Source organism: Rhipicephalus sanguineus, chromosome 3 (assembly GCF_013339695.2).
Source record: "Rhipicephalus sanguineus isolate Rsan-2018 chromosome 3, BIME_Rsan_1.4, whole genome shotgun sequence".
Classification (NCBI taxonomy): Eukaryota; Metazoa; Arthropoda; class Arachnida; order Ixodida; family Ixodidae; genus Rhipicephalus; species Rhipicephalus sanguineus.
Genome location: NC_051178.1, coordinates 225,779,190 through 225,801,800, shown reverse-complemented (window position 1 = coordinate 225,801,800; position 22,611 = coordinate 225,779,190).

Here is a 22,611-nt window from a genome sequence, read left to right as displayed (position 1 = left end):
TGTTTGCTTTTAAAAATGAACGGCCTCAGAGTGGCACATCACCACCGAAGTGCATGCCGTGAAGTGTCGCTCGTGCATACACATCCCTCCCTCCTTCTTTGCTGCTGGTTGCGCAGCAAGTCGAGTTTACAAGTGTGGGTATTATTATGTTCACGTGATGGTGAAGAACGCAGCAACTCGAAGCGTAATACCTGCCACGGTGGTCTAGTGGTTATGGTGCTCGAGTGCTGCCCCGAACGTCGCAGGATCAAATCCCGGCCGCGGCGGCCGCATTTTCGGCGGAGCCGGAAATGCTTGAGGGCAGGGTTCTGTTTGGTGTCGCAGAAGTCTGTTGCCAGACTCGGGGATCAATGTTGCCAAACTGCCGCTAGATTTGGCGGCTAAATTTGCCCCTACAGTTTCAGCTTTCCCGTAAAGTTCCTGCGTAAGGTTCCTGGGCCGGGCACGTAGCACGTCGGCAGGATAACCGGTGGTCATTAAGGCTAACTGACTGGATTCCAAGAGATGGCAAACGCGTGAGTGGGAGACAGAAAATTAGGTGGGTAGTTGAGATTAAGAAGTTTGCAGGTATAACGTGGCAGCAGAAAGCACAGGACCGGGTTGATTGGCGGAACATGGGAGAGGCCTTTGCCCTGCAGTGGGCGTAGACAGGCTGATGATGATGATGATGATGATGATGATGATGAAGGTTCCTGGGTTACGTGCGCCCCAGTGACACGGGCACACCACGGACGCTGGCACGGACGCACGCCTGCCCCGAAGGGGCAGCCGCGCGGGCTAAACAGCGCGTGGCCGCGATAGCGGCCAGTAGCGCGTGACCGAGACCCTGCCAACCGGCCATTGAGCGTGAGCGCAATGGCCGCACGCGAAGCGAGGGCGAAGCCACGATTAGATTTCCGCGCCCGAAGGGCGCAGAGGGCCTTGACTGAGCAACAGGAAAATAATGTACTCCCGTTTGTGCGAAACCATCGATGTCTATAGCGTTGAAACGTCTCTCGAAGCCAGGCAAAGCGTCTGCCAGCGGATTACACAGCAACCTTACGGGAAAGCTGGAACTGCAGGGGCAAATACCCCCAAGTCGGGCAACAGACTTCTGCGACACCAAACAGAACCCTGCCTGCTTGAGTGCCATGTACTTAGATTAAGGTGCACGTTAAAGAACCGCAGGTCGTCTAAATTTCTGGAGCCCTCCACTACGGCGTCCTTCATAATCATGTCGTGTTTTTGGGACATAAAACCCCAACAATTATTATTACATCGAAGCTTAAATGAAGGAATGAACTTTCCTCTCGGCGTAGTTGTAACCGGAAAAACAAACACTCACCGTGCGACGATAGCTGTGAGCGATGTCGTCGGTGGTCGAAATCGGATCTGCGGGCGAAATGCGTCGGCTCTTTATGCGTACGTCATCGTGCGTTCTAGCGTTATCGCTGGCGCTCGCGACCACGCGCGTTGGCGTGTGCCGGTCCGGTTGGAATCAGCCATGAAATTCTAGAAGGTTCGAACACGACCCGCACGGCTTTGCATCGGGAGAAACCCAGTGCAGCAGAATTCAGCCGGTGAAACACAGTCGCCGCGATGCGTAGAAGAGCGTGCGTGTCTGTATCGACGAGCGTAGTATACCGATCCAGAAGACGCCGACAGATGCAACAGGTACGAACGTTTTCGGCTTGCTTGTTTTCGGAACCGCGATTATGCCCAGTCTTTCGCCTATTCGCCGACCTCGCCTTTAATTAACTGTGAGACGTGGGCGCATGGTTACCACCCTGCTCGTCTTCCGAGATTTGCTTTCATTGTCGTTCAGGCTAACAGAGCCAAAGGAGGATATATGCATGCTGCCGTGTCGTCTCCTTTTGCTTACTGCGTACCACTTCGCGCCTGGTTTCTTGCACTTAGATGCCATGTGTTTATGCGTGCATACCGTATCCATCAGCTAGTCGTCTTCCGGCTTTCTTCTTACATGCCTGCAATCGAAACTATCAATCATACACTTGCTGACAGCGAGTGTTTGGTTGAGTTGTCTAGTTGCTAGGAAAGAGAGAGAGAGAGAGAGAAAACTGAGGACTAAAGGGCGCGCAAATAGAGTTAACGAGGTGTGAAAGGCGTAGAAGAGAATCTGCAAAACTTGGCTTCTTGCCAGCGATAGCAGAGGCAAAAGCTGACGTCATAACCAAGTCAACAGAGGGGCACGGCATACTGTCTGTGCCGTGACGAGGACGTAACGCAACAACACTCATTGCTACAAATAGATCAATCACCAACTAGCCCAGCTCCGAACCTTATTGAGCTACAAATAAATAAACGTCGCAAGCAAACATAATCGACGACTTCACTCACAGTGTGGCTCCTAGTTTTCCCTTCGTTCGTTTATCTTTATTTCTTAATTTTTTTTCTTTACACCTCGCCGTCTTTAAAATTCAAAACATTCCCTACTCGCTACGACATCTCGTTTAAATGTAAATTGAATGTTCTTTTGCGGGTTCCGTTATTATCTCAGGCGAATGGGCTGCCGCGTGTCTTCTGTAGCATCTAGTTGTTGTCACGTTTTCTTCTCGTCCTTGCTTTCTTCTTTTGCATCCAACTTAAATCCCGTTTTATGTCCTTGGTCTTCTTTGCTCGAGAAGAAGCATTTTTCAAGCAAATACAGCCACGACGCAAAAGTTGCCGTTCTAGGGTTATCCTTTCACAAAAGGCCATGCTGTGGGTCGGCGGTATTATCAGGTATGAAAATGCAGAGCACCTTCTGAAATCTGGTCGCTATATATTGAACGAAGATATCCTCCTTCTTTTTCTAACCATCCTCAGTTCCGCTTTCACAATTCCTTTGTCAGCCGATCCAGTCAGGCGATTTCTTATCGCACCACTGCATCCATTCAAGTTGGTCCCGGCACTAAAAAAAAAAAAAAAAAGAAAAGAAAGAGAGAGAGAAAGAAAACACTAAAAAATCAATATTTGGTGAAAATTTGTTATACAGGCGGAGGGCTAATTTTATTGTTCGCCTCCTATACTATTGGCAAGTTTCGGTTGATGATGTTGAGCACTTGGGTAGTTACCAGCTACAGCTGACAAAAAGAAAACACCGTGAATAGTCCTGAATGCTCCTGATATTGTGTCGAAGTTCGAACACCTTTCTTGCATCGGTACATCTGATGCTACACTGCAAATCGCAAGTAACTGACCTCTATATCTTAAACGTAACGTGTAAAAGTAGGTGCATGACTGAGCAACAGCAAAAAGGTACGCGAAACGGGAAACCCTATCGTCTGTGCTCCGTCATTCGAAAAACAGGTACTAAGTGCATCGCCGAGCTGCACAGGTCACCGGTATGTACCGGTGTGGACGTGCCGTTCAAGAAAGTACCACTATGTTAGGAAATACCGCAACGGCACAGAGTAAGTACCTAATCAAAAAAGGCGGACGCCAGTCATCCTAATTTTTTTATTGTTTGTTTGCCGGTGCATTTCACCGGTCCAGCAAAGAGTACACAACATTGTTCTTTTTTCTTGTCTTCTGTGCAGAGTAGCAACACTAACATAGTAATTTTAATGACAGAGCGGCAATGGAGCTTGGGCCTGCGTGCTCAGCTACCGCGAGGAAGAGAAAGACGACGTCAGAGAATAGAAGAGCCAGCCTAACGAAGAGGCGTTGCACGTATTTCTCTCATTACATAATAAATAGTCGTACTCGTATTGAAAACCGCACTCTCAAACGATCACTCTCGGCGACACTTTCACTTTCGCTAGATTTGACGAGACTATAGCGCCGGGCACGTTTGGCCGCGTACGAGTCACAGCGGCTTGGCACTGTGCCAACTGTGCTAAGACGGTGGGCCGTAAACGTTTTCGCACGTGGATGCCGACGCGCCCGTCTCGTGATAGTGACAGACCCCCGTATTCACAAACGCTCCTCGACTCGACCCTTCACTCGAAACGCTCCTTGAGGGCCGTTTTCCGATTCACAAATCGCCCTTCACTCGAAACGCACCTCGACTTGAGGAAATCTCGAGTGTTTCACTTGAGATTGTCAAGGTAGCGCGGGAGCTACCTTGAATCGTTCCTTGAGTGAAGTTTCGGCGTCAGCGCGTGGCCTCCGAGATAGCGGGCCGCGCGCTCGCCATTTCGGAGGCCACGGTCAGCGTGGCATCCATGCGGTGCGTCGCTCACTTGTTCTGCATTTCCCGATGGATCAAGCTGCCGTCCTGCCGCTGCCTTTTTGCTTTCGACAGTGAAGGTGCGCATTTACTATGGCGCTGTCTTCGAGTGGTTCGGCAACGGCTCAGGTATACTGTGGCTGCTGTGGCTACGAGAGAGGCGGGCATGTCAAGAGGACCGCGCTCTTGTGCCGTGATGTGTTGCATTCCGTGCATGAGCCAATGGATTACCTGCTTTCGGATAATCATCGTGCGAGTGTTCCAAGTCTTACTATGGTCGCCAGTGCTTTAATGTGTATTTCGTTGAAGACCTTACGCCGCATCAGTTCAAGCCCGGTGCGAAAGATTGCTCGATAGCGGAAGGAAAGTGAAAGAACGAACTTTTCTCCAATTAATGAGTGAATTATTCATGCTAGCTTCATGGGTGCGTACCTGACTATTCATGCGCCGGCATTCACCGCACACCTGAGGGGCTTTCGCTCATGTAAATCTTCACTACCCTAACCGAAATACGAAGAAGCATACCTCTGCAAGGAGATCTTCTGCATCAACGTGAAGGTGCGTTCTTCTATTTTGTTTTTCACATTTTCCCTGTGTTTGATCAGATCCATATTTGGGATGGTTTATGGAAAACAAAAGACAATGTAATGGGGTACAACGAGTGTGCAGTTGCTAGTATTGAAAGTTATAACTACGTAATTCGTAGCTTCGTTATACAGTATTTATGTAGCCCACAATATCTACGGACGTCCAAGCCTAGCTATGTGAAATTAACCAGGTGGTGGTGCAGTATGAAACCCGCATGTATGCAAAAATGCGTGAAACGTATCAAAACACAAAAGATACAGCAGAGAAATGAATGAATGTCTTATTTTCAAGCTTAATAACACTGCTTCTAATTAAGCAATGACGGCAAATTTTAAGAAAACAATAGCACACGCAGTGTAATTGTAGACGTTTGAGCCATTATATAATGAAGCTAATGGGCGTTGGATAGCCATACGTCTGTTCAGATGCACAAGTGCCAGGCCCAAACGTGTATCAAAATAGTGAAAGCTCATTAAGTCAACAAAAGACATGCCTGTTCTTCAAGGCGAGAAGTACTGAAGAATGTGTGTAGAACGAGAAGTAAAGAAAAATGCAGCTTTGATGTACCACTATGTTGATTATTTATAACCCCTTTCTTTTGTGCAGGAACCTGGCTGCTGAGACTAGAAGATACACCAACACTCTTTACAAATGTGCAGTATTTGCAGCGTTTGCATGACTGTATACAAAGGAAGAAAAGCTGCAGTTAATAGCTGCACTGCATGGATTACTCACACTAGTGTGGCTACCACCTGTATCTTCTTTATGATGTCCTACAAGCTCGAATTTCATGACAGTATGTAGGCTGCATATGCTTTATTGACGGACACCTTGCAGCTTTACACACTTGTATTTTGTCACCTACGTTATTCTTCATCAAGCACATATAATAAAAATTAATTTACCCTTTGCAATTGATTTAGAGTTTTCTCTGTGCTTTCGTGTTCAGACAGGATCGCAAAAACCTCATCTGCTCTGATTATATAGAAAAAGCAGTTCTATAACAATCAAACACGTTCTATAGAATGCAGCACTGTTCCTCTTCCATGGAAGGGAGGCGGCGCGGTTCCAACAGGTAGGCAAGCTGATTTTACTTGATAGCGTATATTTACAAATATTTACAGGGTTCTTGTGACCAGAAGTAGCTGCGATGACTGCAAGGCCCTTGACAATCTTTCACCATTTCGGTGCTGTCGTCTTCGTTGAATCAGTAGAGTAGTTTACTCTGCTTCTTTGCAACACATCCGCCCAGGTTGAGTGCGTCCACACGGTCGTCGTTAAGGCAGAACAGCAGTAAAAGGCAGAAACGGCTTCAGTCCCTATACAGCACAGACGCCGATGCCCTCCTCAGCAGGTATTCCCAGGGGTCACAAACTGCAAATGAATGCCAAAACATCAGTACACAGGGCACTCGTGCACTAATTACAGGCTGCCTGCGCTTCCAAAATAAAAAGACAGGACAAACATTTTAAAATATGGCCGTTGTGTCCATTAGAATTAGTCACGTTAGGTACATCGACAAATGCACGGCGAATAGAAAAACGTTGATGGAAGTAACCAACTGCTAACTTATGCATCATCCGAATATTAAAACTTTGCATAAAGTATACCTGATGTCAAGAAACGCTGTTAAGAAGAGACTAAACACAGATCCGTCCAAGTTAACCGACAACATACGCTGCCAATTAAAAAAAAAAACGACTTTAAAACACTGCTTCCGTCGATAGTGGAGAAAACACAAGCGAATGCTTTCCTCAACCTGCGTTACAGTCTAATTTGAACGCTCTACCACATGCATAGCATACGTACTCCTTAACGCGACACTGGGATAACTATGAGTAGCAGCTGCGGGCAGTCTCTACCGCATTTGTAAAATAAACGAAGCGGAACCACTACCAGTGTCGCGTTAAATGTCTCAGGAAATGAAATGAGAAAATAACACTTGCACAGGCTCCTGTAATTATGAACTATGCTAGCACTCCGCATCGAGAGCAAATTTACCTACGATAAGTAATTCCTGCACACAGTGCGGTGGCGAATTCACCAAGCACATCAGTATAATGTGATCGTATGTAAAAATGACTCACCCGCATTATCCGTTCTGCAGCTGCATCAATGAACGGAAGGCTCTCAGCAGCAGGAAGCTAAACAAAACGACAAATCGTCCGTGCGATGGGCCCTGCTTTTCGCTATCACTCAAGTAGTTCGTCAGTCACCATGGCGAAAGCTGGGTCACGAACAATACACAATTAGACACTGCCGTAATCATATACAGCGATTAACAGACGCATGCGGCATAAAAGAAGTTAAGCGCGTGGAAACGATCAGCAGCAGACACATCGGAATCAGCTGTTCTTTCAGCAGCCGGGATGCGACTGTTGCCAGATTTCAAGCGGGGGTTTCGCTTACTCTATCGGCTCAAGCTTACGGAAGCTACACTACAGATTTAAAGGCGTGTATTTTGCCGTAACGTCGACTGATAAAGAAGATGAACTAAGAAAAGCACATGAATATTGAGCAGAAACAGCTATTTCCTAACCACATTAGGAATATTCTCGTTATCAGACGCCACTCGAGTCAAGGGAGCGTTGGCAAAGTGTCCCTTGGCGAAGGAAAGGCCGAGGAGCGTTCTTGAAACCCAGCGGCTCCTTGAGTGGAGGAGGGCGCTTCGCCTTGACTTGGTCAAGTCGAGGCGAAGGCTCGAGTGAAGGCGCGTTTAAGAATACGGGGGAGAGTCGCCGAGAGTGATAGTCTCAGGACATGGCTTATTGGCCAAGAAGACCGCAGGGCAAAAAGCAGGATTCGTCCTCTGACATGAGTTGCGTGAATGATAGCGAGAATGATGCAGCACGCATTATATATATAACAGCAATTCTTTCCCTTCCGCACCCTTCAATGAGCGAGAAAGTCAACTCACATACGCGCATGCGCGGATGTAAATGTTCTCGTGCTTTCAAATACGTTATGAAGATGAACTACCAACTAGATTAGTTACAGTTCTCGTCGTCAGTATGACGTGTCCTCCATATCACAAGACCTCTTCAAGGTAGTCTCGTTCTCTTGAAATAAAATGTAATGCCATTCACCTGCATTTTTCTGTACGGCAAACGCAGGTAGCTGATCAACGCTGGGGAGTGTAAGGAGTTCTACTGTTTGCAGAAACGTCTGGAACAGATGAGAAGAATGGGAATCCACTCAGACCAGTAGGTGCGATGTCACTTCAGTTTCGTATAACCTTCTGCGTACTTGTAAGCCAAATGTTTTGCCAGAAAGAAAGTAAAATATGAGCGCCGCATGAAGCAGCCATCGATGCAGCTAAATAATCGGCGTCACTTAATCACGCCTAAGATGTTAGCTATTTCCATTGGTGGGATTCCAAAACCACGAAGAATCACCATCACAGGCCATTCCCGCCGTTTAGAAGCGAGCGACGTGCTGAAAAAAAATTGGCCGCGTACCTGCGTGCTTCGCTGCAAATGTCGTCGAAAGACGATAGAGGAGCGCTGCGTTACAGTTAGTGTATATGCTACCTTGGGGTAGCAGAGTTGCGCATAGGTCTGGCTAGCAACCATGGCTATGTCGCGAAGACTCACTCCCTTTTTACAGGCAACATGCCTACCGGGTCACCGGTCGACATGTTCGGCGTGTCGAAGACCGGTGATTTACTTTAATGTGAATGACTAGTGTCAATCCAGTTCGCTGCAGCGGCGGCATCGAGAAATACAAAACTTGGCCCCAGCGTCAGCTTCTCCGCAACGCAAGGTTGCTAGCGGCGTTTGGAAGACAGATGCGCAACTCTGCTAGCTAAAGGTAACATATGCAGTAACTCTCCGCTGCGTGAGATACGGGTGCTATCTGGCAATACGTCGGGAAACGAGCTTGTGCAGAGGGCACGGAGGAGGAAAGTTCTTTCCTTCCTCCGTGGCAGAGAGCATTCGTCGGCGCGTCGCATATTCAGCGCAGCCGCATTTTCAGCGCAGCTTAAGAAACTAGGGTCTTTAGAATTACGTATTTATGTATTTTCTATTAAAGGAACACACCACCTAATACTTACCTAGTGATGTTGCGCCTCAGATATGCGTAATATTTACTTTTTGATCGATAAAGTTCACAAGTATGACCAGCCGTACCAGTTCAAGCTGGGTGGGTGGTAAGCAAGTGGTCCAACTTTGGCCGGCTGGCTGAATCGGGTGGCAGACAGACAAACAGACACACAAATATTTCTGCGTTTAAGTTCCCCAAGAAAGACTATCGTCTTTAAAATTAGCACTGGCTTAGCTCGGCTATGCCAGGATATGCGTAGCGTTAGCAAAGGTTCAGCTGATTATTCTAAGCTGTCCAGATTGTCTAGGATTATTAGCCTTCTTCTGTTCATTCTTCGTACGCTGAACCGCTAATTGCCAGGCAACTACTTCGGGATCCGATGAGGTAAGCTTCTCGGCTCTTCTGCGCCGTTGAGCAGCATTTGCGCTCTCCTTCTTCATGGCGTTACCCACCTGCAAACGCCAGTGAGAGGCGCTATCAAGCGGCTCCAGCTAGAGTTACTGTATATGCTACCTTTAGGTAGCAGAGTTGCGCATAGGTCCGACTAGCAACCACAGCTATGCGGTGAAGTCGCACTGAGTTTTTGCAGGCGACATGCCTACCGTGTCGCCGATTAACATGTCAGGCGTGTCAATGACCGGCGATAAACATTATCTCTCGATGACAAGTGTTAATTCAGTTCGCTGCCGCGGCAGCGTCGAGAAATACAAAAATTGGCCCGAGCGTCAGCTTCTCCGCAATGCATGGTTGCTAGCGGCGTTGGAAGACAGATGCGCAACTCTGCTACCTAAAGGTAGCATATACAGTAACTCTAGCTCCAGCACAGTGTCAGACGGCGACTGCACAGCGAAGGCAAATAGCTGCGCGCGCGCTGGCGCCAATACGTACGTCTGCCAAGGCTACGACCCCACTCCTCTAGAAAGCGCAGACCGGCGGCGGCGAGTCGCTCGCGGCTGTGGCGGAGTCTGCGCGCGCGCTGGCGCCAGTTTGTCTGCCGCGGTTACGACGCCACTCCTCCCGAACGCGCAGACAAGCAGCGGCGAGCCGCGCGGGGCGGTGGCGGAGAGCGCGTGAGATGCCAGCTCCGGTGAGCCAGCTGTGTGACATCACTGATCCTCGCGCATGCGCAGCACCGCTCATGACGATCCACGTGAAATCGGCTCCGGCTAGGCAAGTGTAGCTAACGCTACAAATGTTCTTCTCCTAACTCGCTCAATTCTGTGCTCTTTTCACCTCTGAAGCTGGGGCATAAGCAACCAGTGAAGTGCAATCTAGGAGCAGTGCTTTACGCAATGCGGCGCTAGCTTTCTATGCAATCAGCATTCACATTAGGGAATAAGTTTCGAGTCCAATTTCGGGAGCTCTTAATATGGGCCTTCGTAATGTGGGGAAAAGAAAAGCAAGAAAGCAACAATAGCGACAAAAAGAGTTTAGAGGGACGTTCATTTTCAACAGGCGCATTTTTATTTCTTTTCCCTCCTTCCTTTTTCGCTCTCTCTATCTCTAATTACCTGATCATTTCTTGATTGACTTTACTTGTGACTAAGGTTGCCGCTTGCTGTTTAAGCGAGATAATTCTTTCTTTTTTTCCTGTCCATGCTTACTTCCTAGACCACATGGTTCACACTCACGTTATAGGATAGGACAAGAATAGCGTTCGGGAACTTTCGCTCGGTAGTGAAAATTATTATTATTATTATTATTATTATTATTATTATTATTATTATTATTATATTATTATTATTATTATTATTATTATTATTATTTGGTATGTATACACAGGGGCACAAAGGAAATAGGGACAGAGTAGGCTGACAACTGCCACCAAGAGGTGCAGCCGCGCTTGCCTACTCTTTCGGGAGCAAGGAAGATAGGAGAAAAGAAAGAGGAAGGAACATAGGAAAATAAAACAGGATGATTAAGACATCGACAAAATTAAGTAAAACACGTAAAAAAAGCTTTTATAAGCGGGTGGACAGATCCGTTTGATCCATAAAGGTCAGCACACCTCGATGGACCTTGTCGCGTCGAGAAGCACGCCCTATCGGAAAGAGGTCAAGGGTCACGCACTTAAATCGAATGATTCTATATTTCTTAATCAGCAGTGCCCACTGCGTAACGAATGCGGGACAGGGTGATATAAAATGCTCAAATGTTTCACAGGAGCCACAAGGTGCACGCAACGGACCGTCCACACGTCCCTGACTGTGGTGGTGCGATCGCGCACCACCACAGAGACAACCCTGGAACGACGAGGCAAGCCGTGACCAGGAACTCGGGGAGGGAACGATCCGTTCGCGAGCAGCTGGTCTCGCTTTAGGCGGTGTCGGCGTTAAGCAGACGAGTGTTATCCATCATACACGAAATTTCCTGGCAGTCACTCATTGCGGAAGTGAGAATAACAACAATCATATTGAGTAAGAACTGATGGAGGTGCAACTACGTGCATTGTGCAATTTGCCTTCTTCAGCTTCTGCTTATTCTCTTTCCATTGAAAAGATGCATGGTAGTCTTCTCTGACTAAGATGATTATGAGATAAACAAAATTTCCGGGAGAAACTTAAAAATATTTCACTGAACCCGGGGATATGCCTTTGAAGACAATTATGCGTTCACTAACAGCGATGTCCCAAAAATGCTTCTCAGACAGACAGACAGACAGACAGACAGACAGACAGACAGACAGACAGACAGACAGACAGACAGACAGACAGACAGACAGACGGACGGACGGACGGACAGACGGACAGACGGACAGACGGACAGACGGACAGACAGACAGACAGACAGACAGACAGACAGACAGACAGACAGACAGACAGACAGACAGACAGACAGACAGACAGACGGACGGACGGACGGACGGACGGACAGGGAGACGGACGGACGGACGGACGGACGGACGGGTAGATGCAGGGAACTTTTATTTGATCCTGAGAAGACGATGAGTGCACCCGTCAGGGGGTACTGTTTGCGGACCGCACCTAAGATGGAGCCGGAAAGTTGAGAGACTCGGCGATATCGCGGGCTCTCTGGACAGCCCTGAGCTGCTCTTCCTTGACTTCTCTGACAGTCAGTTCACGCATACAGACATTCCTAGGACAGTCCCAGCACATTATCTTGGAAGAAAACAAACACTCAGTCAAGGTGTTGCGAGGCGGATTACTGTGGCAGTATGCCCCACCTGCCTGAAATAAGTTTTAAAACAACCTGCGCGTTAATGTCCGAGGAGGTGAATGGAGTAAGACGCGCAAATTTATACAGCAACACAACTCGAATGTGGGGCTCTTGTGTTCGGCTACTCTCTGAAGAAAAGTTGTTTTTCCAATTCTTTCTTTATTAATGCGATAGCGTTAAAGAGCTCGTTTCGCAGAAATTCCGGTGTCGGCGTTGGCGTGGGTGCCGGCGCCTTTGGTTATGAGCGAAAAATCATTATCTTCTCCATGATCAAAAAATCGAGAAAGATGCAAATAAAAAAATTATAAAATATTCTGTTCAAGTGAGAATTGAACCCAGGGGCATACGTCTGTGTGGCAAGCAGATTTTCTACCACAGAGGCATGATATTGCTTGAAACTGCATCGGAAAAAAAACACTATATGTATGTCAAGTCGTGGAAGGAGTATCTCTAACGCGTGTAATCTTGCGTGGCAGAAGCGCAGAATTTCTCCGGGCGTGAGAACATGCGAATTGCACAACGAGTAGGTGTTTTAAATGCCTAGCCATTACAAAGCGCCCAGACATATTTATCATCATCAGCAAAAGCATCAACAAAGAGACCAACAGCGTAGGGTCGTGTGTTGCCTTACGGACGCGATGTGGGCCCTTCACTGATTCGCAAAAGGAAGAATTATGGCGCAGTGGGCACTTACCAACTGTACTTGCAGTAATTTTTTTCTATGTAAGAGGAAAGAAGTAAAAATGAAAAAAGAATTAAGAATAGAATAATAAAATTGACGCTTTACTTTAAGAATTATATTTTAAAAACTATCCGGTTCTTGGCTAATCCCCCATAGTGGGTGTGTGCCAGAGTTTATAGGATCTACTCTACTCTACTGCAGTAGGAATTCTAGGATAGTTTGAAATGGCCAATGTTACACGCACAGACGTTTGTTTTGTTACGGCACGGTTGAGGCATGCACTGGGAACCGAAGTGAGGCCAGCACTTGAGAAGGCGATGCGCACGGGGCCTGATTATGTTATCGCGTTCTACTATTCAAGGCGAAGCTCAAGCGTCCTCCAAGTTTTAAGGTTACGATCCGTGTGATAAATTTTAACCGTGATATACAATTATGCGGTTATCGCCGCCGCTTTTCTACTGTCCATTCATGTTGGATTCTAGCAGTTCTTGCTAGGTATGGACACCTAGACTAACCATAGTAATCTGGAAAGAAACGTGGTGGTGTGATAAAAGTAACAATATAGAAATTGCTTGCTGGAGCAAAAGCTATGTCAGTGTGAAAGCAGCTCCTAGTTATGTGAACACCACTCGTTCACTGGCTCTAACATAGACTTGTCGCAAAGGCCTACGTTGACATACTCAGTGAAAACCGCTTTTAAGTGTGCGCATTCATTGTGTACAAAACCGAGCGGCGTCGCTATGAGGACATGTTTGAACATTCCCATTGTCGGTCTGATGAAACTCCAGGCTAAAGTATTCTGAATACTCGTCGACAGGTTTTTCAAATTTCAGCTAGAATAGGCATAAGCGTCTGGTGCCCTCCAAGCTGAATAAACTCAGACGGCTGGCTCTCCTCTAGAATGTTTCAGTTCCCGGAAGTTAGCTAAGCGGCAACTGCCTCCAACGCCAGAAAATCGGGAGCGACCGTGCGCAGCACGACATTGTTGTCACACATTTATGCGCATAATTTGTTGAGATGTTTTGTGCTGTTTAAGAGACAGCTCTTCTAATACCACCATTGCGCGCAACAGAAACGCAAAACGAGAGAATGGAAACTATTCCTAAAACTTCTGAATAGAGTGGATAAGTTTACGCAGTTTCCAGCATTTGCATTCGAACTACTCGTACAAAAATTGTATTTTTCCCAAGATAATGCGAAGTTATTCTGGCATTTCTGATTTCATTTCAGGCGGACCTTCATTTAAGTGGGGAACTGCACTTTTGAGAACGGAATTTTATTCCACCCAAGGCAAATTCCTCAAACGCCTTTTGCCGGCTTTGTCAGTGTTAGCAAACAAAATTGCAAGGGGCTTGTTGAAAGTTAGAACCGCAGTAAATATTGCATGTTTCATAAACTTTTGTACACTGACGTTACTGGCGTTTTCACCCCGAGCTTGAACTCAATGGAATAAACATTCAATTTGGGGATACAAATGTACGTTTCGTAAAAGGTTAGAAATTTCAGGCTCCTACAAGATTCCCCCTCAATAGGCCGCTTGTACTAAGCGTTTCTGACAATGTTTTACGAGATGCATGATAAGACAAATACAATTAATTGGATCGTAAGAAAAAAATAGTGAAGGCTGTCATCCATATTGAAACGTGCTTGAGAAATGAACGGTCTTTGTAGCATGCAGCAGCAGCAGCAGCTTCCCTGGAAAAACACAGAATTGAAACCGCTAGACACGTTCGCAATACCGTAGGCTGTCTGTGGGCAGAGTTGTTCGCAGTATAAATGTGATGATCAAGTTTCCCTGAAGGACGTGTTGGCTTCTGCGAACAGTTTTCTTGATCTGTTAAATTTTTGAATAGCTGTAGCTGAAACTGCTAAAGATAAGAACACATGTTTCCCAATTCACGCGTGTACAAAATGGTTCGTTCATTGCTTAGACCTTCTTTGGTCAGTGAAAACGCAACCCCGTAAACTCTGCAAATTTCTTACTGCTAATAAATATGGCAACACATACGAGAAGCCTAAGGTGCATTTTCAGATATGTCATGCGCGTGCATTTTCAGATATGTCATCCTGAAGAATGCCTGTATATGAAGCGGTCCTGTCTGACACTTTTCGCCAAGTTGAAGCGCTGCTTCAGTTTATTAATTGTTCTGGAATATTTCGCTGGCACAGTTTGGATATATCGAAATATTTGTATACCGAGCTATGATATATCGAGTTACGAGGCGCGCCCCACGGCGTTCTGCGTAAGCCTATCGTGCTTTCGACACTTAAAACACCTGCAATTATTAAGTGGCTCTTACCATAGGCGTGCGCACGAGAGGGGCACTTCCTACAGCTTCCACGTTGAGTGTAACTGCATACCTTTCTTGATACTCGTCCCAGTTTGAAGTTTAACATAGGATCTGGTCCCCATTCGAATATACAATCGGTGAAAGTTAAATCAGGAGAGGCACTGCTTTTAACCGTGAAGCTGTTTAGAAAATCGTTCCTTGTTCACCCCGTACCAAAAAATGCCAGGCCTGCGCGGAAAGCGCAGCACAGTCACAGCGAAAGCTGGAAGAGCGGCATTTCTAGAGCCCGCTGTAAACTCTCTTGGGGCTACTAATACAAGTACACTAGCAAGGTCCCCACTACGCCATAAATCATTATTCGTCATAGTGCGCAGAAGCGAGCTCAGCCCTTTGTAATGGGTTGGAAGGTTTAAACGGCTCACCAGTTACGTAATTCGCATTGTGTGACGCCCGGTCGCTATTTAACTCTCCCACCATGCAATATAACATACATTGACGTGAGAAAGAGAGACAGAGAGAAGGGAGAAGAACTTCACTGAGACCCCGAGGAAATGGATCATGCGCCCATGGGCTTCCTTGGCAACCAATGCAAGTGCACTTGCGAGGAACCCACTACGCTATAAATCATAATTTCTGTGAAGTAGGGCAGCAGCCACTATGCCATTTTTCGTCATTCAACGGAGAGCCGTGGTACCCGCTAAAAACATGTAAGGCATCATGCGCACTTTGTTGGTGTTGTGCCTGATGACGATGAAGAATTATTACAGTGCCCCTTGTAGTGGGTTGGAAGCATCCAACAGCCCACTCGTTGCGCAATTCGCATTGTGTGACGCCTGGTTACAGAATTCGCGTTGTGTGGTGCGTGGTTGTTATTTCACTCTTCTGCCACACTAAATTACATATGTTAATGTGGTTCCTTCTGGACATGAGGCCTGTATAGCGTCGTTTTGCAAGGCAGTTCCAAGCACCGGCATGGCTCTGAGGTACAACACTGGGCTCCCACGTAGAGGACCCAGGTTCGAACCCCGTTCCATCCTGGAAGTTTTTTCTTATTTCGTTTTTTTTCTTATTTCGAGCGATAGTGGTTACGGACACCGGCGGCGGCGGCGGCGGCGGCGGCGGCGGACAACTACGCCACCAAAAACGGCCGTTGAAATGATCTCATAACAGCTTTTGCTGTAAAAAACTATCATCATTATAAATGGGTATGCGCCACAGAAATTGGGTTAATACCACAACTCACCCCTCGTCCACTAAGAACGAAGAAAACAACTATTGTCACCAAACGGGCATGTGCCACTGTGCGGCCTGGATGGATGGGTGGATGAATAAACTTTATTTCGGTCCCTCGGAACGCGCCCTAGCACGTTGCGGGCCGCTTCCAGGTCGGAACAGAAAGACCAAGTCTCTCTGCTGCGTCGCGGGCCCGTTGGACTGCCCATAGCTGTTCTTCGAGTCCGGAGCTGGTAATAGCATCTTCCGGTTTTGGGGGCGTGATGACTTCGCCGCCGTATAACGCGGGGCACCGCCAGAGCATATGTTTGAGATTCGCGATATCTGCGCATAATGAACATGCATTAGTTGGCTGCATTTCAGGATAAATCTTGTGCAATAGCGCGGGGTTAGGGTACGCCCCGACCTGAAGTAGCCTGAGTGTCAGAGCCTGTGGTCTGCTTAAATTTCTGTGCGGCCTGTCAGAAAACAATCATCATCTTAAACGGTTACGGGCCACGGATATTGGGCAGAACCTACTACACACAACTTCCACTAAACAGGAAGAAGGCAACAGTTAGCCCCCCAAAAATTGGCTACGAAGCGACGGCGGCCAGCCGAACACCCCGAGTACGTACAAGGAGAGAATACTAGGGAACGGTAAAGAGAACGGCGGCTGCCAGAAGACCCCGAAACGATGGAAGGCCTAGGCTAACGACGACGTGCCCGTAGATCTATCTATGAGAGGTGCGAACGCCTGGTGTCAGCGCGAGTTTCTGTCTCTGGAGTTTGGACAGCCATGTCGCGTCTGTGTCTGTGGTTTAACTTGAACCTCTCTGCGCTGAGAATCAACGTAGAAACAACCTAGCATCACCTAGCTAAATCCTACCTACGACCTAGAAGCAACCTAGAAACAACCTGCATCACCTAGCTAAGGTCTAGAAACAGCCTAGAAGCAACCAGATTAGTCTTCAGAATCGTCCAATTTCGCTATTTCAAGCCTTTCGCGGCTTAGTGCAAGCTTCGCCTGTTTTTGTTTGTATAGCAAGCTCGTTTTGGATTAATATTTTTTCCAGACTCTCTCAGTGCCAACTATTTATATGTATAACCGCTGCTTTAGATATCTCAATATGTAAGCTGGGACGATCGTGCGAGGTGCGACTGTAGTTCATCCTTTCGACAATGCCAACAAAAAGCCCATTCTGGTAACCTTCTAGCTTATGGATCATGTTTAGTAACAACTGAAATGTTCGGTTACTTGTCTTGAGCTGAAGCGGTTTTTATTAGTAAGTTCTTGGAGATGTAACTTTTAAGACAGGCGCATTTTATGTTTAAGCGCAACCTTGTGCGCGGAGTTAGAAAAAAAGAGACTGCGGAAGTTCGTTTCATCATTACAGGGTCCGTGCTTCACTACTGTAGAGAATTACAAGACGGAAGTGCGTTCACACTTTCAATTATCTACAGCAATGATGCTAGGATCACTTAATGGTATTACTTTAACTGTATTTCTATTGATGCTTGGAGTCTACCTCTTATTATCCATCAGGTAGCCCTAATGAGGGGCCTCAAAGGCAAGCTGATGCATCACGGCTTCAAAAGAAGGGCGACTTAGTTGCGCGGAGCAGCAATCGGGGAATTCCTAATCTGATTATAACCTTTTCGAACTTCCAGTGTTCTTAAGGGAAGTGCGATCGCAAAGGCGGACTTCGACTCTAACTAATACGGCTCGAACGTGTTCTCGTTTCTGGTAGTAGACGAAAAGAGCAAAAGTAGAACGGCTTTGTAGTTTTATCGAAACGTCGGCATTAGATATTCGCTCTTTTCGCTTCACCTTGTAGGAGCGGTATTAGTGAGAAACTAATGTAATTAGCTCAAGTTAGAGATAAAATCTGGGAAGAGTGGAACGGCCTTCTTGAATCGCCTTTCTGGATAGAGGCATGATTCCGAAATATATCGTGGCTATATGGTAACGCTGAAAACACAGTTGTCGCACAATCAATGACACTGCTCTACGTTAAGTCTAGAGCGTTTCAACAACGTTTTTATCATTAAGGCGGGAACAAACTACTCGACATGGGGCGGTGATAGAACGACAGAAAGGGCGCTGCATCAATGTGTGATTGTACAATTGACAGTTATGAGAACGAAACCTGAGAACATACGTCGTTAGGTTTCCAATGTATGCAACTGTATGTAGTAGGGGAGCGCCCTCACAACTTATACGCATGTACTCTGGGCTACCTCAGTAAGGCTGTCCCTAAAGCCAGCTCTTCGGCGTGCACACAACTGACGCACCATCCTTCCGTTTCTTTCTACATGTTCACTCGCGGCTACTCATAGTACTGGGCAACCTGCAATGGATTTTTATATAGATGGACTTAAGGGACCGCAGTACTCAGCTTGGGAGTGTAAAGGAAAATAAAATAATATTATAGTGCACTGGGAATCTTAAGTAGATTTATTTGTAGACTCAACTTACCAACTTTATCTTGTGCATGATGTAACAGCTAAAAAAAAAAGCCGGCAGATCCCACGCATTGTGGGAATCGATGTAATGCGAAGCAGCCAGCAAAGAGCTGCATACATCGTCTTGTATGTCATTGAGGAAAATGCGTGTCATGGTTTTCATGTTAACTCCTATTCTTTATGTTCGTCACACAGTAACGTCGCGCAATACCAACTTCGGGGTCGATCAAGCTAGAGAAACGGCCGCCAGCGCCCCATGAGCGTGGCACGCAAGTCATGCTGTACATTACATACGTGTCATGACTTTCATGTTAACTCGTGTTATTTATGTTCCTCACACGGTCACGTCGCACGATACCAATTTTGGGGTAGATCAAGCTAGCGAAGCCGCCGCCAGCGCTCCATGAGCGCGGCGCGGAAGTCATGCTGTACATCACATGCGTGTCATGATTTTCATGTTAACTCGTGTTATTATGTTCGTCACATAGTCACGTCGCGCAATACCAATTTCGGGGTAGATCAAGCTAGCGAAACGGCCGCCAGCGCCCCATGAGCGTGGCACGTAAGTCATGCTGTACGTGACATGCGTGTCATGATTTTCATGTTAACTCGTGTTTTTATGTTGCCACACAGTCACGTCGCGCAATACCAATTTCGTGGTAGATCAAGCTAGCGAAACGGCCGCCAGCGCTCCATGAGCGTGGCACGTAAGTCATGCTGTACATGACATGCGTGTCATGATTTTCATGTTAACTCGTGTTATTTATGTTCGTTACACAGTCACGTCACAAGATTACAATCTTGGTGTATATAAATCTAGCGAAACCGCCGCCAGCGCCCCATGAGCGTGGCACGTAAGTCGTGCTGTACATGACATGCGTGTCATGATTTTCATGTTAACTCGTGTTATTTATGTTCGTTACACAGTCACGTCGCGCAATACCAATTTCGGGGTAGATCAAGCTAGCGAAGCCGCCGCCAGCGCTCCATGAGCGTGGCACGGAAGTCATGCTGTACATGACATGCGTGTCATGATTGTCATGTTAACTCGTGTTTTTATGTTCGTCACACAGTCACGTCGCGCAATACCAATTTCGTGGTAGATCGAGCTAGCGAAACGGCCGCCAGCGCTCCATGGGCGTGGCACGTAAGTCATGCTGTACATGACATGCGTGTCATGATTTTCATGTTAACTCGAGTTTTTATGTTCGTCATACAGTCACGTCGCGCAATACCAATTTCGGGGTAGATCAAGCTAGCGAAACTGCCGCCAGCGCCCCATGAGCGTGCCACGTAAGTCATGCTGTACATGACATGCGTGTGATGATTTTCATGTTATCTCGTGTTATTTATGTTCGTTACACGGTCACGTCGCAAGATACCAATTTGGTGTATATAAAGCTAGCGAAACGGCCGCCAGCGCACCATGAGCGTGGCCGTAAGTCATGCTGTGCATGACATGCGTGTCATGATTTTCATGTTCACTCGTGTTATTTAGTTTCGTCACACAGTCACGTCGCAAGATACCAATTTGGTGTATATCAAACTAGCGAAACGGCCGCCAGCGCACCATGAGCGTAGCATGTAAATCATGCTGTACATGACATGCGTGTCATGATTTTCATGTTATGACTTGTCATATATGTTCGTCATACAGTCATGTTACGCCATACCAATTTTGGTGCACATTCGATGAACCTAGCGACCAGGAGAGCACAAAGTCGTAGGCGGCTAGATAGATAGATAGATAAGATAGATAGAAGTAGATAGATAGATAGATAGATAGATAGATAGATAGATAGATAGATAGATAGATAGATAGATAGATAGATAGATAGATAGATAGATAGATAGATAGATAGATAGATAGATAGATAGATAGATAGAAGATAGATAGATAGATAGATAGATAGATAGTATAGATAGATAGATAGATAGATAGATAGACTAGATAGATAGATAGATAGATAGGATAGATAGATAGATAGATAGATAGATAGATAGATAGATAGATAGATAGATAGATAGATAGATAGATAGATAGATAGATAGATAGATAGATAGATAGATAGATAGATAGATAGATAGATAGATAGATAGATAGATAGATAGATAGATAGATAGATACGCTCAAAGTCGCAGAAGTTCGCTAAGAAATGCTTCGCATTTAAAAAACGGTCGGGAACACGAAAAAAGAGAATAATACAAAACAATTTTGTCCTGTGCGTTTCTACTCTTGTGCCCGCGTCGTAACATGCTCGAGTCCTTCCCTTTATCATCATGTAGCAACAGAGGCAGGAAATCACCCTGCCAAACTACCAACTTCAAAACGGGCATGTAACATGGGTGAGGGTCCAACTGGAAGAAGTCAGGTGAGCAAAATCACAGTAGACTGTGCATTTGGTGATTAAGCTCGGGCTACGTAAAACTCACGGACAAAAAGTGAAGACAACACATTTCACTAATCATGAAAAAAAAAAGATCACTTATAAACGGTTCCAACTCGCACCGCTTTCTGGTTTTATTTATTTTTTTATTGCTGTGCGACTTCAACGTGGCTAACCCGTTTTTTCATCTGTAAACAAAAGATGTAAACGAGTAGTTCCGCTTGCCTCGTTTACGTTGTAGTGTTTATCTTTAACTGCACTCTGTTTCTTAAAAAGTCTATCTGTTTACCTTATCAAGAGGCACAAAACGCGAATTAATTTGTGCAATAAGTACACATTTTCTTATCTTACACTCTTGCTGAGACTAAAAGTTGAATAGCAAGAATATCTCTCTGTGGTAAATGGTAAGAACAGCTAAATGTTCAAGTGAATGCAAGTGAACCAATGTTGAAGTCCCAACATAAGCTTGAGAAATGTTCAGCACCCATGGCGCAAAACAACCTTGCACGTAAAACACAGTCAGAAAGCAGAGTACGACGATTCTCCACATATACTGACGCGCGCCGGCTCAGAAATGCCGAGATGCATTCGCCATAGCGCGCACTTGCGGCCGCTTAAAACGAAGAAGAGCAAGCGCTTCTCGAGCTCACGGCTCTCGCATTTTGTAACGCGCTTACATAACTCCTAGAAAGCGTTCTGGAGCCGAGTTGTATATTTACCGCATACGGCATCGCGGGTACACTGCCCCCAATCTGTTTTAATATTTTTTTAACAAGTTCACAACAACAGGCGTATAAAAGTTGTAAATAGTTATTTTATTACTGGCGCACTCACTATTCTCTCGGTTTGTTCACCTCCGTAACGTTCACGCATGCGCAACCACGCAATCCTATCTCAGCGGGACTGAGTCTGGCAGTTGTTGGCTTTATTTAGGAGCTATGTCGCAAGCGTTTTTTCGCTGGTTTCCTTCAAGCAAACCACGGTGGTCAAGAAACAAAACCTTCCTTTAGGCGCTTCTGTAATTCATTCTGCTCGGGCGGGAAAAAAAGAGACGAACATCCGTAACACATTGTGTGCGCTAGGAAAGCAGAACCGGGAATACTATAGGAAAAGCGAGACTGCAAAATCCTTCGCACTATATGCAACTTAGGAATCAACTACATTGTTGAAGCGGGAAAAAAAATAACTCAGTAACGTAAGATTACTTCGCAGCAGCACTACAACGGCGGAAGAAGACGTGTGATGTCACCCTCGAGACGCGTTTTTTAAGGCCTTCGCCTCCCAGTCGGCAAAGTCCCTCGCTGCGCATTTGACTTTCACCTTGGGCACTTTCAGTGCTGGCGAGCCATTGGCGAAGTAAAGTAGGCAACATACGACTCAGAACTTCCTTCACTTCTATGTTTGTCCATTGCTTTATGACGTTGATCGTTGTTTGCCTGTTGTTGTATGTTATGTTCTTCTCGGCTTTCAGTTTCCTGTTCTGTTTTATTATCTTTTGTTCTATACTTGGGTTGCTGCAGAAAGAGTCTCGTAAACTTTATTAATAATCTATCAACGCGTCTGAATGCTAGCCATACTGCGTGGACACGTGAGTATTACTGCTTTCTGAGATAG